Genomic DNA, 17,809 nt, shown 5'->3' on the forward strand with positions numbered 1-17,809 from the left:
ATACATAGAGCGTGAATTTTGTTCCTCATGTGAATTCCACGACACTGCTTCTACCGTATTTCCTAAAGAAATAGGGCAGTTCTGCACTTGTTTTCTGTCTCTGTGTGACTCTCCTTGCTCATCCCTGCTCTTTTGCTCCCCAGTACCTTTTGGATCCATTTTTCAATTTCAGCCCCATTTGACAGAAGCCTCCATATACATTATCACAATTACCATGAGAATAGGTGGCTGGGTAGGAGAGAAAAAAGATTGAAGTTCCCACAAAAAGAAAGGCTGTAGAGTAAACCCAAATCATGCTTGATATTAGCATAGACAGGCAGGAAAAGAGAACGGTGCATAGATAGCCTTCAAGAAAAACACATTAGGCAAAGCCACAGAGCGATAGCATTCACTAATTCTTCTGCCCACTGAACTCCGATACATAATCCAGAAAGCCTGTTCTCCTTCCTCCCACACACAGCAGCACGGGCACTGACATGGCTCGTATCGTCAACAGAGGTATCTACCTGAACAAAAAGGTTTCTCCCTAGGCATGTCCTTTGCTTTCTGGCTTCGTAATGAGTGAACGCACTTTTTACTATGTCCACAAAGCAAAAAATACTCAAAAAATACTCCGTCTCTTTGAGAAGAGCGAGATATCCCTTCCTCCACTGTGCATCGTTCAGCTACTCTCCAAGCTGGCCCAGCTGAAAGAGTTTAGCAAACCATGACCCTCATGATCCTGGTCCATCAGGGGAAAAAAAATGTTCAGTCTCAGAGAGTTACTTGTCCTGATTAAAATGTTTTGCTCTCCATGCTTTGAAGATTCTGTGTCTTCAGACGTCAGGTAAGTAATCTCATTGACTTCTCCATCTGTAGGACCAAGAATTACCAAAAAAAACTACCCCACCCTCAGCACCTTCTTAAATGCTTTAAAGTATCTTTTATCTCTTTTGTGGCACAAATTTCATTGTGGATTTTCAGTGTGATATTTGTGTTGGTAAAGATGAAGAATGACCTGCCCAACTCACTCTCAGCTTCATGACGTGCAACTTGCTCAGCCAGCACAAATGCACCCCGAGAGCACCTGTACGTCCCATCAGATGTTCGCTCCACACAGACACACACAACGCAACATGAAACAGCTGCAAGAGCTGCAGCATCTGCACGAACAACCTGGCATGTGAACCACATGTCCTCCATGCAGATCTGCCCTACTTAACTTGAAAAAAAATAACGCAATAGGCAAAGCAAAATGCATGGAAATGTAAAAATCTTAAGTTAATACAGCTTCACAGTGTATCTTAATCTCCCTTCACAATCCTCTCCCAGGGCCCCAAGTGGGTCAGGGGGCAGGAGGGAGATGCTGCTACTCCATCCCATCAGCAACCGGGGAGGGAATTACTGCTGAAGAGGAAATGAGAGGGCAGGGGCAAAAAAGCACCATGAAGGACTTCTCCCCTGGAGGACAGTGAAGCCTTGTACCTCACCCTGACTCACGTGGCCATGGTACCTGGCACCCTCAGACCTGACAGCACCTTCTCACACGTGACCACAAGACAATGTCTAATAACTACAAAGCACAGAGCATACGATGGATAACCCTGCTAATAACACATAATAAAGCCAGCCATGCTTTAATTACACTGTGCCTTTACAACTGCTCCTCTGATCTAGGAGTCTCTTAATGCTTGACAAACTACTTAATGAGTTCTCACAACACCCTGTGGGGACCTTCTTTAGGAGCAGCCCGCAGCATAGTTGGGTGAGCACGGGAAGGGGCTGATGGCTGCTCCCACACCACAGACCTACTCAGACCTGAGCTGAGGGAAAGCCTGCACAACCTCTTGACTTCTAGGGCTATGCCCTCTGCTTTATGAATGGGCACCCATGGGGGGACAGCAGCAACTTGCAGCAGCTGGCTCCCCAGTGGGACTCAGCTAAGCAGAAGCGAATGCTTTAGATAAAGCCTCTGGCCCATTGCACTCAATGGGCCAAATTTAAGTAAATTCAGTGAAGCAGGAGTTTAGTTATCTGTATCTCAATTCCTCTTACGTTGCACCTAACTCCAGTACTATAACTTACATATAATTATTATTAGATAATATATATAATGTAATCATGAAAATTATTATTATTACAATTTACAAATATAATCTATTATTGAAGTAATAGGTTTGTAAATGTCTACACTTTCAAGAATATCTCCTCCTCCTGCCACTTAGATCAAAAAAAAAACAACCCTGAATAAACTAATTCTAACCAGAAGAAACAGTCCTTATTGAAAACTGCATGAAACAGTGACACTCTGCTCTTTAAAATAACACAGTCCGAAACCTTTCCCTGCCACCCAGTCCCGTTCAGGAACTTGGATAAAGGAGGACACAAGCCCAGGCAGGGTAGTCAACAAGTAGATTTAAACAACTTAGAAGGCAGCCTCCTGAATAATGGACAGACACACAACATGCACCTGGAAACAAATTTCAGAGAGCATTTCGCATTACCAAGTGCCGAATTTCACATTTAAGAAAAAGTCACTGTTGGAAAGGGAAGTATTGCACACTGAAGAGGCTGAACCCAGCAGCCCAGCTACTGCAGCTTCACAATGTTTTCTGGTGCTAACACTGGTTACTTTTTGGGTCTTGAACAAGGAGTATACTGTCTTTCACTCAGTTATCTCTCCCTTATGAAATGGTTCTGGCCATTTCCATTTATATTCACTGATGATAGTCCCTTTTGCTCATTCGGGAGTAAGCTGTGTGCTAGAGTTTATAGCTGTCTCCCAAATGGGGAAAGACAAAGTATTTGAACAGGAGTGGAAGCAGCTCCCTAGCTGAGGTTGTGCAATAGTTTCCATTCCAGGGCACCTTTCTGTAGCAGGGTAATGTCTAAGATCTCTGTCTAACAAACACCTCATTAAATACATGTTGTTTATTATAGTGACTGGGCCCTCAGCTACCAAAACACGTCCTCTAGAGCCTGGTTCTTCCTCAGCTGCTCAGTGCTGGGAAACAGCATCCCTGAGTATGGTACTAATCACTGGACTGGATTTATCACTGCTTTAATTGGGGTTTTGTTGGAACTCCTCAATAAAATCCATTGCTAATTAAGATGCATGTGTTGCTGATAACCTTGTAACGTTGTCCTTAAAACGAAGAGGCTTACTAAGTTTTGTCAGTCATGACATCGGAGTGATGCTAGAAAGATTGTTAAGTTTCTTGGCTGAATTAATATTTGCTTCCAAATATTAAACTGGTTCTACAGGTGTGAAGACCAATTGTGTGCTGCTTAATCCTGTTATGAGAAACCAATTGGGAATTATGCGCTCAAATTATCCTGCTTCCTCCATCCTTCCACAGAGTCAGATATGATCTGCTGCATGCACGCGGGTAAAGGGATTTTTTTAATTATTTGAAATTCCTCCTAGAAGTCCTAGCTATTTCAGTGCCTCAGACCCTTTTTGACTGGATCTAAACTGAGGTCTTCTTTTAAATAGCAGCAGTATGATTAGATGACTCCTCAGACTGAAACTATAAAAATCCAAAGCTGTGCTACAAGATACTTTCCAACACTGAGTTCTACTTGCAATATCCTTGGTGAACTGATACCGTTAAAGAAAAATCAGATTTGAAGGAGAAAAGCAAATAAAACAACAGCATCACCCGAAGTATCAGTATATCAACAGTATCTGTACTATGTATCTGTAGGTGTGGAAAGAAAAAGGCAAGGAAAAGACAAGCAAAATGTGGACTACAATTATATCCAATATCAGATCAAAATTTACCTGCTTTCAGACAAGCCATTTTCTAAAAAGGTCAATGAGTCCAGACAGAGAAGAATTTTTTATTATAATTTAATAAAAAATTACTAGCACATGTAAACCCTTGTTTCACTGAGGCTCCTTGTTTTAGTAAGATTGTTGCAGATGTATCGAAGTAAAACTGGAGGACCAAGGGGAGGGCTGCCAGGAGCCGCTAGACAGGTATAAAGTTTCAGCGTGTTCAGCTCCTTGATTTCCTTGTAAAGGAGTAATTGACATCTATTCACAGGGTTGGCAAACAGTATGCAGTCAGAGGCCCTTGCACCCGACAGGAGCTGTTAACCAATCGTTCCCTGAACATTTACCAAAGGTGAAAGTTCCTGTTTCTGTGTTCCTTGAATCAAGTGATTGACGTATTGATCTGTTTTACAGATGCAGCTTGAGCCTTTGGGGAAAGCCTTGGAAAAAATCAACCACATCTCTGCACATCCCAGTTTCTAGGAACAAAAATTTCAGTGGAGGAACTGGACTCACACTGCAAACAAGCACAAAGTCTAACAGTCTGACATGATACCAGTGCCTTGCCATTTTAGCTGGAAAGGCTCTGGCCACAGAGATAGTCCCTCAAAATCAGCTGCAGGCCTCCACCTGCCCCTGCAATGAGAGGGGCCAGACTACAGCACCCAGCCATGCAGACAGGACTGAGAGCTCCAGAAACACCTCACTGCTTCCCTCCAGCAGCCAGCTTGGAGGAGACGCTCTGCGTTTGAAAGCTTTTACTGATTTACCTCCCTGCTGGAAACAATGATGTTTGATTTCCTGATTTGCAGTGAAATGAAGCTTATCTATCATCTCATCCTACGTGCAAGATTTATTTGCATTTTGCAAAGGAAAAGCTATGCTGGGGGAAGATGCCAGCGTCTTCAAACTTCTTCCAAAAGACAATTCAATTTTTTCTTCTGATAGACTATCGCAACTGGGAGCCAGGAACATTCCTCCTTCCAACTCTGTGCTACAATTAAATCCTGATGCAGTTAATCCTCAAACACAAGAGCCTGGAACCTCCTTCCAAAAAGCAGAACTCACGTGAGCGAAGGGGAGGAAACTTGTAGAGGACCATGAACAAGTAAGAGAAATTAGTAGCAAGAGAAAGAACATTTTCAGGTGGCAAGAAAAAGATAATGAAGAAACAAGCTTCCCCAGATTGAATCAATTTACATTTTTGGAAAATGTACATAGACTCTGAGGTTTGGGGTGGAAGAACATAAAATAGCAAATTAATAACAGATTACTTCCTTAAGAGGAGTTTTCAGTCTCAGGAAAGCAGATGGGAGCATTGAGGATACAACTCACAAGGCAGCAGCTTTCCAAATGCCTGATGGTGAATCTTGGCTTTTATTTACAGATCAGCATTGTGTTTTCCGATGACAGCTTATGACAGGCAGTGCTATTTCAATCAAATGGTGGGACTACCTTGATATTGCTCTGCAGGAACCTGAATGAGCAAATGAAAACTGGTTGGGAGGGTGTGGTGAACAGAGAGCTCCGTTTCTACAGGAGACTGTGGGAAAGCAATTGCCTTGCATAGTGCCCAGTACAGACACCCAAGATATTCTTGCTTTTCTTGCAGATGGAGGAACCCTTTCCTAGTCATCAGGTACACAGAGAAAGCATGAATTACAAGTCTAATATGCATGCCTTTCCTGGACTGTTTTTTTCTTAGTAGATGTCAAAGCAGCAAGAGATCTTGATGCAAACAGTTCATTCCTATTCATTAAAAACACCCCCAAATGTGCTTAGCTTTAAACATTTCCGTGGGTCCTGATGATTTATGTACTTGGACCTCTATTCTAGTGAGTACTTTAAGTGTATGCTTCAGTGTACAAGGTTGTCCACGTATCCTCATCACAGTCCTGGGTTCTATGTTGCTGTATCTGTGCATATACATGTTCTCACATGAAAAATCAGGCTCATTGGTAGAAATTAAACTTAGAACAAATTATTTGTATTCATGTGTATTCACATGCAACCATTGCATATATCAGTACTGAATAACTAGACTTATTTGTGTTAAGAACTGAATGTAAGTAAGTGGAGAAGTACATGAGTTAAAGGTAAAAACTAAACCAAGTTCTCTTTCTCTCTTCACCTCAGCTGCAGTTCTATGCATAAAATCAAGCTGCAAGATACAGCAAGGGCGAACGTAACCTCAATTTACCTCCTACAGCTGCAGCGAGAGTTTGTGGGTTTTAACCTGGGGGAGGGGAAGAAATGGGTTTCCAGAGGATTAATAAAACGATGGGCTAAAACAGCTGCAGTACAAATGGTACCTCTCCACAGATAATCAGTTGTCTTTAAATATGCTTTACAGAAGAAAAAGACCTTCTTAGCAAAAGGAAAACGGAAAACCGAACACATCTAGCTAACAAGAAGGTAATGAACTAAGCAAAGCACTTTTGCATACTGGCATGTACTAAGTATCACTACCAAGAAATACAGCAACCTACATGTGCATTATATGGCCTTCTTCGTGAGATTATGAAAATAATCCCTGCGTTAGATATTAGGGAGACTGAATCACTAATGGCAGGCATAATAAATATTTTTGCTGCCTTGCTGCATGACACTGCTGAGAGCACAGGCTGAGGTTCAGACCCTCCTGCCACAAACCTGGTTTGTTTGCTGGAGTGTTTCCTTCCACCTTTGCCACCCTGCAGCAACTCACACGTGATCAAGGGTAAAAGCAGCAACAGCACAAAAACCCCAATACAAGTCTTTAAACTCACGTGTCTGGCTTTACCGTGTCTCTCATCTGCTGCTGGTGAGGTCATGTTGGTGTGAAATCCTGGTGCTCAGGCAAGCACTGCCGGGCAGGGGAAGGGCATCCAGCCTTCAGCCCCGTCTCTGCAGGCAGGGAGTGGATGGTGGCACGTCAGACAGGGAAGCCTATGGCATGACAGAAGGTACAAAGAAAAGCCGAATTGCATAAACCTGAGCAATTTAAGGTTTAGAAAACCACACCCTCCCCGTCATTTCTCCTGCAGGCAGATAAGCAAGTGTAGGTTGCTCAGACAACAGTGTAATGTGAAGATTTTACTTTTCTTTCCGGCTTATATCAAAGTTCATTTTCCATATGGTTCTTCCTTGTATTTCTTTTCTTCTTGTAGTTTTGCAGTCAGTGTGGTTCAAATTTAATAAAGTCCAGTGGACCATCTTAAAAATTGTTTCAAGACAAAATATTCATTTGGCTTTCCCCTTAGAAAAGGAAGATGAGGCCCGCAAGCTCTAATCCTGAGTCTGTGCTTTAGAAGCTGGATCTTCACCTTGACCCTGGATGCTTGATGTTCGTGGTGAAGATGTGAACCACATAAGAGCAATTTGTGAACTCCAGAATCAGCTAGCTGAAAATAAAAGCTTTGCTAATTTTCTGAATATTGCAAAATAAAGACTACTTTAACCCTATCTTCCTGTAATTTTCAGCTGAAAAACTACCCAAGAAAGGGGTAAAATATTGTATTGCTGAACTGTAATGCAGCAGCTGAGTGTGGAAGTTAACTACAAAGGTAGCAGAAGAACAAAGATCTTATTTTTCAAAAACTGTTTCCAGTGGAGGAAAAGAAACCCTGATCTACCCACTACATGAATCACTAATAAATGAAACTACTTCAGCCATCATAAGTATTTGCTCCTAAGGAAGGAAACATTATAGAGGAAGCAAGGCAGCTTTGGAGATGGACTTGAAGTAAACAACTGCAGTATATGCCAAAAACAGGTGGAAGGAAATCCCCAGCCTGTGATATAAACATCTATGGCTACCAGGTCTCGGCCTCCAATTCATTCTTACGCAAGTTTGTTTCTCTTCAAACATTTTAAAAGCATATGTGCTACTTGTGATTATAAAATCCCTTGCTAAATATTTATTTTAAGAAATCATCAAGGGAACTGTCAAGTCCTACCAGCAAGTGAGACAGTCACCCTCTTAGCCCGATGGATCCTTGTTTTCAGCAGCATTTGCCTTTCCCGGCCTGACAGCACAGAACCTCTGCTCTGAGTTTCTTGAGGAAACCGGGGATGATCCCCACCAAGCTAGTCCACGAGTGCTCGGTGCACGGTTGCCCGAAACCCAGGTGTGTGCTGGCAGCGCCGTGCTGGAGCTGTGGCACTGTGCAGCGCTGAATTGCTGCTGCTCTTCCCCCGGGATGGGTGCAACACAGAGAGACACAGCCCACATGGGACCAGATGTCCTCGATGGTCACAAGGCCAGATATGTAAGCTTCATGCGTCAGCCGTCTGCAAAACTGAGCCATGCATATGCAACGTCCTTTTAAAAACATGCTTGAGCTACAGAAGCTTAAACATTAGCAAGTACATCCCCACAGAGCAAAGCATGTGTTTAAATCCTTCCTCACATGTGAGGTCTCTCCACAGCTGATCTCCCTAGATCAGAAAGCCCAGAGCCCTGCTGTCACAGGTGACCACATCAGACACTCTCCATTACACACTTAATTCCCATTTTAGAAAGTGGCCAAGTTTTCACCCTCTTCCACTGCTGGGAGGCTTTTCTAAGTTTCCATACTAAGGGCCAGTTCAAACTCACTTGTTTTCATGCCAGTGTTACTGGATTACTTAAATAGCCTTTCCCATCTCATGACATGTTTTCCTATTTTCCTTTCCACTCAGACTCTCTAAGTCTCTGCTCAGAAGAAAGGCTCTCTCCTGCTTATCCAAACTGCCCTCTCAGGCACCCATTCCTGTTTAAATTATTCTCTTTGAAATATAGCATACATATATACACATACATACACATACATACACATACCAGGCAAATTATTTCCCCAGAAGTGAGTTAGTTATTGGCACTGAACCGAAGAGCTGGTGAGCTGTACCCACTGATGGAAGATCCTATGCTGAAACTGTCTTTCATCTGCTGGGGAGAAACAGGTTCCTCCCTTTGCCTGCAACTGGCTAAAGGCTCTGACAGATTTTCTTCATTAATGGCATAAAAACGTGAGAGTATCTTCCTAATACAATTCATTCTTTTGCATCAAAATGGCAGCAGCCTTTCATAGATATGACTGGTGTAATTTTACTTGCTTGATAAACTTATAATTTCCTGGTATAGCTTCATACACTGGAGGTGAAAGAAGTTACACCTTTAGCCTGTTTAATTTTAAAACAAATTTGTACAGTTTGTCTCAACCTATGTAAATATGGATATAAGGACAGGCCTTTCCAGTTGCAGATATCCTGTGCTTTATTACTGCTGAGATTATTTCCAGGAGGACAACATGCTATAAACTCTATTGTATTAGATTTAGCCATTTATTTACTTCAGCTCAAAGATTTCAGCATATATTGCAATCATTGGCAGCAGACGCTGTGAAAGCTAAGTTAGAAGATTAGTCAAGTCAAATTAGGGAAAATTGCAATAATCAAATATTAGGTGATAATATTGTAATAGATGACATCTGCTTTAGGCTGAAAACATCATTGTGTCCTGCAAACACACTGCCCATGCAGCCTCCTCCGAAGCCCCATGAAACCAGAGCAGACGGGGCACGCGGCAGATCAGCTCTTTTCCTGCCACTCAGCCCTCTCTGCCAGCCCCTGGTCCCAGCCAGCCAGCAGGCAGCTTGCCATAAAGAAAGGACCAATCTCCAGTTTGAGCTACATTCCTGTCTGCAAGGATCCGGCATGTGGCTGAGATGGGCTGTCTCATTCAAGCACACAGGGAATTAATTTCCAGTGCTGTCGAGTATTTCTGTGATTGACCCCATAACAACAAAACACACCCTCGTCTCTGCCCCCAATGGATGGACAGTAGGATGACGACCTGGAGGTGGAGAGTGTGTGGCCCTGACTGACACTCTGCTTTGATGCAGAGAGAACAGGGAGCTGGGGAAGGAGCATCAAGAGCTGTGGGTCATGGCTTGGGGCAGTGGGGGCAGACCAGCAAGAAGGAGATTTAGTCCCTCCTGGGATGAAGCCAACACCTCTCTGCAGTAGCAGCAGGCCACTTCCACATCTCACATGAGCATTTGGTTCGGTGTTCTCAAGTGGGATTGTGCCAAATATATACCTTGGCTTGTAGAGCAGGAACAAACTCCAGGGGAGAAAAATCAGGTTTAGAAATGAGTCCAGAATTTTTGTGTCAATTTTTGTGTCAATTCCCTCTTCTTGTTTCCTCCTGATGGAAAATCAACAATCTGAATTGGATCACAAAACTTAAAAAGAAAGATTGCCAAGCACTTGTATTATGGACTCTCTGGGGACTACTGAGTGCCATTGACATTCTTGGAAATCAGACCATGGACTCTACAGTCATTAATCATGGATGTTAAACTAGCATTTCACTACAGTGTGACAGCTTAAATAGGATATTGACTTCCAAAGCTGACCTACTTGGTGCAATGTACTGATGGCAAGAATCTTACACAGTCTGTATTACTTTGGGAAGTTATGTTTCATTTGCCATAAAAATTTACTGTATCTTCTGTATTCTGTACCTTTACATTTTCTAGAAAACTCCTGAGAAGGAGAACAGGAGCATAACAAGGAAACCAAACCCACGGTATTAAAAGAATCTCTTGTCCTCAATCAATGAACCAATAACACAACCAGACTTAAAACTACTGTTTTTTTGAAATTAACAGCTTTCATGGGCTGAGAGAGCACAGAATTAAATACGACCCTACTGCGAAAAAACCCCAGCAGCTTATGCCATACCAGCAGCTAAAATCATCCCATCAAACTGCTCACATGGCATCCCCAATGGGGAAAGCCTGCAGATCCAGCTGTACAGCCCCAAGTGAAACTCAGGGTCCTTTCACTTCCTCCAAAAAAAAGTCTGTGAACACATGAGCTGTACATACATAAGCAAAACAAACATTCAAGTGGCCAAAACACTCTGGCTGTTGGGAGAGGATAAAATTACAGATAGGCAGGCTCTATATGTTTTCTCTTGGGAGAAATTTTTGAAGTTAAAAGATTAATCTGGGCTCTCAGCACATTCATTCGTTAAATTGCAAAGCAAGCTTGTTACATAACTGACCCCAAAACAGTTATAGTTATCTCGTCAAGGTTCACGGTATGGGTGGATTGCTGACCAAGGTAAAGCAAATACTTTCTCCAGGATGGAAGCTCTCTGGTCTGTTAGAAATGTCAGCCTGTGCCCTACCTCGTTTTTTGGATTACCTGTGCCTTTTCAGAAGAATATATTTGCACAGCACCTCTCAGAGGTCTGTCCAGCGTGGAGGGAGAAACTAAGGAAAGCTGGGTTCACTCTGAAGAAGGGGGCAAACTGAGGCACAGAAATTAAGTGACTTGCTCCTAATTACCAAGGAAGTCTCTGGCATAAAAAGCATCTCACTAATTCTCCCATACTTTGTCAAACACACTGAACGGGATCATCTAAGATGGGGTAAAATGTCTGTACTAAAAGCATGTACAAATGCATAGCATGCACAGTTCCTCCTTGAACTAACTTCCACAGCTAGATTTATATCCTGGGGACAGTCCACAGAGTTCAAGGTTAGAAGAAAGGAGGAGGTCATCTTTCCCAATTCCTTGCATGACAGAGGCTGTTACATCCCCTGCTCTGTGCCCTTGGGTTTAGCCGTATCAGGAGTCTTTCTAGGAAAGCCTCCCAACTTGGTGCGGAACTCACTAGCCTCTTTGGTAGTTTGCTCTGGGAATTAATCATTCACACTTGTAAAAACATATGGCTAATTTATTGCTGATTTGATGACATTGCTTCAGGTTACCATCATCAGTCTATGCTATGCATTTCCTAGCTGGCTGAAAGAGCCCTTCTCAAGCTGGTAGCTGCATCTTGTACCACTGCCTGTTAGACTTGTGCTAACATCCCAGTCTATTTTTCAGGTGGACCGAAAAGATTGTGCTTCAACTAGCATGTATATTACCTAGTCCTTAGGTAAGATTTTTGCTGTTCCCTGCTTTCTCCTCCAACTTTTAAAAGATCTTTTAAAGTGTTGACTGTGATGTCATTGACATTTCTCCACGAGTCTCCCTGTATGCATACATACAACAAATACTACTACGCTACACAGACAAAATCAGGTCCTTGCTCTGACTTGGCTCCCTTCTGCATGTGTACTCAAGGATCACACTAGATATTTTGACCTGCTGCTGGGATAGGACACATTCTGAGATTGTCCTTTAAGATCTCCGAAGTCTTTCCACAGTCTCTATTCTTTTTCCTAAGCTGTCTTCTCCATTTCTGTAGATTCACTACATGTTCCCTGATTCCAGGTTTATAATTTTGCATTTGGCTGTATTAGAATACTCTGTGTTTGTCTGAACCCCACTTTACGCTATTCAGACTCCATTTTCTGTAGCACCATGTGTGATCTGCGAGTGATCCAATATTTTTTCTGCAAGACCAAGAAATGAATAGAGCAGATGTGTGCTGAGTTCTGATCTGGCACTGGAATTTTGCCAGAAATAACCTTTTTAGTGTGATTCTTCATCAACTGCTTTGACACATCAGTTCTTAGCCATCAGACATGCGCCTACACAAGAATGTAAAATGCTTCATTTTTGACCAAAATATGTCAAGATATCAAGCTGAACACCTTTCAGGGTCTGTGATGCCTGTGTAGTTACTTTATTAACCACGCAGGTAATCTTACATAAAAAAAATAAACCAGGCTTACCTAACAAGACCCATGTTAAATGCAAACATAATTGGCTGCCATTAATAATATTCCTGTTCTTTATTACTTGAATTCCTGTATCATAGTCTCTATTATTTTACTGGAAGTCAGGTCAGGTTAGCTGCCCCGTTGTTCTCAGAATTAACCCGTCTGTGCTGTTAGGACATTGTCAAAAAAATGACCATGCTTTCAGTCCTGGCAAATTTCTCCAGCATCCTCAAATTTATTAAAAGTTAACATCAGTGGACCAAACAATTTCTCAGATTTTTTTTTTTGAAGGATGCACACGTGCGGGTTATACAGGTTCTTAAGCTTTTCCCGAAGTAGGTGTTGTCTAACATTCTCTTAATTACGAATGGGCTAGAAAAGAACTCATCCTCCTCACATGATACACGCACACCATCTTGTTTATTTCCAAACATAAACCAGAAATATTTTCAGAACATTTCAGCCATCTATTTATTTCTTATTAACAGTTCTAGTGCCTTCAGTCCTTGCTGGGCCTACACCATTGCTAAATTTTTCCTTATGTAAATTAAAAACTCCTTCAGAACACCATTTTCTTGCCAAGAGCAGATTTTGCTTTAGCCTTTGCTAGTAATTTCCATACTTCATAACATATAAATAACAACAGATGTCTAGCTCCCCTTTTCTAACCCCTTTTTCCAGTATACAACCACACACTTTACCTAAATATATGTAAATTCTATATATATATTCATGCCCGCATATTTCTATAGATATATATACATACATAGACCCATATACAGATATGTGTAGACAAATATATACCTGTTTAAATGCATGTGTACTCCTATGTAAGCACATTTCTACTTTCTGTCTTCTTTTGCCACACATGTTCTCTTAACAACATTTTGCCCAGTTAGCAAACTTTTATTGAAAAACTTGCAGTTTTCATTCATACCTTTCCCTTCCCAGTCACTTTTATTAAGGACTGTCCTTGGCTTTGGGAAATTTACGTTTTCAAAACAGCATATCACTGTTTGGGACTGTTTTCTCTTCGAATATATTGAATGTAATCAGATCATGATTACCTCTTCCTCAGACAACGTGATTCCCCATCTAGTAGATTAATCCATTTTTATCTATTATCAGGCTGTTCAGAAACCAAATTCTTCCATGCCACAATTTACACTGTTTGTTTCATAGAACTATCATCCAGTATTTAACACTACCCTGGTGATGTTTCAAAGGTAGCTAAATGAAATCTTCAGCAAGTCTCCGAAATAAAGTTCTCCATAATTACACGGTTCTCTTCCCACATCCAGTAATAGTTCATCCTGTCTTCAGATTTAGTTCAGTGACTTATAATACCACCTCTGCTCACCCCTGCTTGCTCCTGGGCTTTGGTAATCAGCATCTCACACTGTATTTCTTAAGATCCTGCACTTCCCAGTTCTAAGTTATGCATATACGTGTCACTGGGTCATACACAAAGTCATCCCTCTCGCACAATTTCTTTTATCTCCCTTAGCCTGCTTAAACAGCTTATACAATATTCTGACATACAGGTCCCTCTAGCACTGAAACCTGATGAGACAATTAAATTGAATTTATCTTGATTGTTGAGAAATTCCAGTTCCTCTTATTACCCAGGCTCCCAGCTTCAGCATATAAGCGTTTCCATGTGCATTTCTACCATGCTGATTTAATTTGTTCCTGACACGGTGAATTTGAACCACATTTACTTTCTTAATCCCCTTCAGCGTGATGTTACTTTAAATACAGTTGTGGCAGTTCCTAATCATCAAGATTTTTTGTCCCCTGCCACACCTATTCAATCTCTCGGTCATTTAGTACTGCATATATTACAAACCAGTACATGGTTTTGCTCCATGATACGTCGTCAGTCCAAAACCAACAGAGACATTTTGTGCTGACCCCTTGGATGCAGACACAGGCTGGCTGGGATATTGTATCTGCAGCACTATTTAAATAATGACATTCAGCATCGTTCTTCTTGTGTTGGAGCGTCCTGTTTTTGCAGGTGGTTTTGCAATATAATTCAGCAATGAGATTTTTAATGTCAGTGCAAATAGTCCACTCAGGTCACAGAGGCACAACTTATCAAGGAATCGCAGTCTGCTGCAATACTTTCAAAACCTGGCAGTCACAGGACTCAGTGCTAGCCTGGGCTGGTCATGGAAACTCTCTGAAGAGACACAGATGAGGAAGAAATACATTAATATCTGCACATGTCTGACAGTCACCCACTCGTAGCTGCCTTTTTTCACAGAACACAAACTACGAAGCTTTGCAGAGCCTTGACAGGAATGGACAGGTGCTGTGCCAATACCCACAGCCACCTCACACACGTCTGGTCACCACGCTGACACCTGTCTTTCCATGAGAGGACAAAATCCTTTCGGGAAGCAGGTTTCACTTAGCCTGCACCGACTGCACTGAATACTGGATTGTCTCTTAAAGTGTTTAAACCCTCTGCAATCTAGCTAAAGAAGACCAGGGCCTGTTTTATGAGCAGTACCCACCTCGGAAATAACCTTTCGTTGTTTTATTAAATGAGTCAAGCATCAGTCTAAGCACAACTGCTTTTATGCAGCAGTGGCTTAAATTGTTGATTCATTTACCCAAGGGAGAGTGAAATGCATAGAGTATAGATTACATCAGAAACAAAAGCTGTAAGGACACACGAACACATTTACATAGGGACAAATGAAGCCTATAGCATGTTGTACACAGAAAACCTCCTCAGCAATGCCCATTGCAAACTGGAAGATGGTGATAAGCAAAAGCATTGAGCAAAGAGCTGTAACCTAAAGCTAAAATGAGTAAGCACTGCTTTTTCCTAAAGTTTTCTGCTTACAAAGACAAAGGTCTAAAAACAGTGGAAAGAAGAGCAGCTGATTTGCTGACCTTCCTCACACAGCACAAGTCCTGGCCTTTCATGGGCTTCTGCCATCACTCTGTAACACAGAAAACACTTTTTAAGTTTCCAGCAGCTCATGTAACTATGCTTGCATACCTGTCAGTCTCCCAGAACCCATGATGACTTTTGGATTCGAGAAACAATTTCAACCACTTCTGACAGATGAGTAGGGCTTTCAACAGCAATTAAACAAGTTGGGTAAGGAGGTGGAGATGAAAGACTTATAGCATTTTGACCCGGAGAACACTCTCACTGAATATGTCTTACTAAAACACAAAACACCCATTCCTAGCATGGGAAAGAAGTCTAAAATGTCCAAACAGCTCCCTTGGAGCTCACAGTACTCATGAATCTACAGTAAAATAGGATACTTTAGAATTCATGATTGTGAATCTGTTTGTTTAACTATACTTGTTTACCACACTGTTCACCACGTTTTCAAAAACTGTAACAAATGCATATATAACTATAATATATATAAAATACATCCATATATATAAAATTTAACAAAAATTTGAATTAAATTTGAGTAGTTTCTAACGCAAAGATGATGATGATATTACTGATTTTGTCTGCAGTCCACAATGTGAATGCTTAAGTATAATTTCAAACTAGAGCTCCTTGAGAAAACATTTATTTTTATGCATTGTACTATGAAATGTCTTAGAAGTCGTAAGTCCATCAAAACTGATAAAAACAAATTAACAGTGTCCGGTTAGCTGACTTACAAATCTCATATTATTGGGTCAGTGTAGTAGTGCACTTCCCTTTCAGTGTAATATGGCCTGCAGCAAAACCACCACAAGCTCTTCAGCAAACTACAGAAGATGAGACTTATTTGACATTGGAAAACCTTAAACTCGACTTTGAGTGCCTGGTGATGTCCTCAGTGAATATTTTGTGTGCCTTCTCTAGCGCAATTATACCCAGATGATCTCTATTGAACATCTTTAACTGCTAAAAAGATAAAAATGAAAGCCTGACCCAGGCATATGATACAGAAGCTTTTTGAAAAGCACTTCCACCACAGCTCTGCTGCTTGAATCTCAGCTGATAACAGTGGCATCAGAACATTTTGCTGATGTGGTTTTAGGCCTCTGGAGACCACATATGCTGAAACATTCCAGATCTGGGACAGTAAAGCCACCAAACTATTTCTGTGTATGATATGATGGCAGGAAGTGAACCTGAATCCTCACAGGTTCAATGTTTGACATACCAGTGCTTCATGCCACCAACCTTGCCTCTTGCTGCTTGGGTAGAGAACAGGTGCTAAGAGCTTACCCTATACAAGGTACTTAGTGCATATGAATGGGGTTGCCATTATCTGTCAAAGGCTTCAGGCTGAAGCAGTTGTTCAGAACATCCCTGACATGCATCCCTGCTGCCAACAGAACAAGTCTATATTCATGCCCCACAGACAAAATCGCCATTTGTATTTAGATTCCCACCATGTTCACAAAGTTCTTTGGGAGATCTGTTCGCTTTGTATGTGGGGAAATGGATCAGAAAATACTGACAATTTTCAAAATGCTTGCTCTGAATTTCAATGTCTCCTCCTTGTACTGGCTAACAGTGAACTACTGTTGGGACACACTAAGTCCCTCACACCACACGTAAAGTACATTGACTTGCTGAGTGCGTGGAGACTGCAAACTCCCTTGCCTACCCCTCCCTTCCCAAAACACCAGCAATGGGCCATTATCTTTGATTTTGACATCTGAAGAGAGAATGCAAATGTCAGGAAGGAAGTTTTTAGAATCCGTAAAAAAATCCGTAAAAAAAAAAAGGCCTTCCAAAGGGAATATTACAACAGGATACAGTAAAGAAAAACAGGAGAAGAATTTGAGGGGGAGAAGCTCACACTATAAATGAAAAATACTTCTGAGAACAAACAAAAACAAAACCGCATCCAAACTTACTTCTGCTTAACAGAAAATAAATCATTAGTGAATTTTCTGCTTAAAATAGACTAAGCACATTAGTGGAATACTGAAGTATGTCTAATTTATACCTTCCAGACTGTGCAGTGTAGTTCAAGGAAGATGAAAGTACAGTCAGAATTGATGTTGGGGCCACTCCCACTAGACCACCAAGGCAGAAGGTGGAATTCAGAGGTTACAAGCTGAGTACTAGGACTCAAATTGTTTGAAAAATTTCTTTTATATCACTAGGGTATCTCCTCAAGACTCAGGAAAAATTTATCTCTACAGTTACTGAAATGAAGATTAGGAAACCCCAGTCTTTCTGAGCATCTTGATAATAGCTGGTCACTATAAAATTGTCATCTCTAATTACATTTTGGAGACGGTGACTAGCTAAAGGCTATCTGTATTCTAAACTATAACAACATGTAATACAAAAGTGAACATTATCCTAATTGCAGTCCCTTTCCTCCCCCAGTTTCTTTTTCTAAACACCAGCAGGGTAGACAGTACTGTGCATGCCACACAGTCTGCACATCAAAGAATTTGCAAGCTAAGCAGC

The sequence above is a fragment of the Patagioenas fasciata genome, chromosome 4 (assembly GCF_037038585.1).
Source record: "Patagioenas fasciata isolate bPatFas1 chromosome 4, bPatFas1.hap1, whole genome shotgun sequence".
Lineage (NCBI taxonomy): Eukaryota > Metazoa > Chordata > Aves > Columbiformes > Columbidae > Patagioenas > Patagioenas fasciata.